This window comes from Penaeus monodon, chromosome 22, assembly GCF_015228065.2.
Source record: "Penaeus monodon isolate SGIC_2016 chromosome 22, NSTDA_Pmon_1, whole genome shotgun sequence".
NCBI classification, from domain to species: Eukaryota; Metazoa; Arthropoda; class Malacostraca; order Decapoda; family Penaeidae; genus Penaeus; species Penaeus monodon.
The window spans coordinates 27,172,159-27,172,443 of record NC_051407.1 but is presented as its reverse complement, the minus strand read 5'-3'; the positions used below and the strand labels follow the sequence as shown (position 1 = coordinate 27,172,443).

Sequence of the window (285 nt, the reverse complement as noted above, 5' to 3'; positions counted from 1 at the left end):
GTGTGTGTATATGTTACTCCAACGAAAATTGATTTAAATTTCGATTCAATTTACTTCAAAACTGTTATTCTAAGTTAATCGTTGCCGTACTTTTTTTATGCTGGTCGTGAAAATAAATAACTTTTTTTTCTTCTGATCTGGACATAGAGCATGAGACACTTTCGGCCTTCCAATTTCCGCTATTGCCGGGTTACGAAATGGAGAATAGCTCGCCATGTCCCCAAAAATAATGTTTTGTGACCATGAGGAAACCACAAGCAGATATGAGATTCTGTGGATAATGTT

At 36.1% G+C, this 285-nt stretch overlaps 1 protein-coding gene across 1 annotated transcript in view; it reads right to left on the bottom strand.

Moving 5' to 3' along the window:
* Positions 1–285, bottom strand: part of LOC119587059 (ets DNA-binding protein pokkuri-like) — a 21,642-nt gene that overhangs the window by 2,656 nt on the left and 18,701 nt on the right. The gene's annotated exons all lie outside the window — the stretch shown is intronic.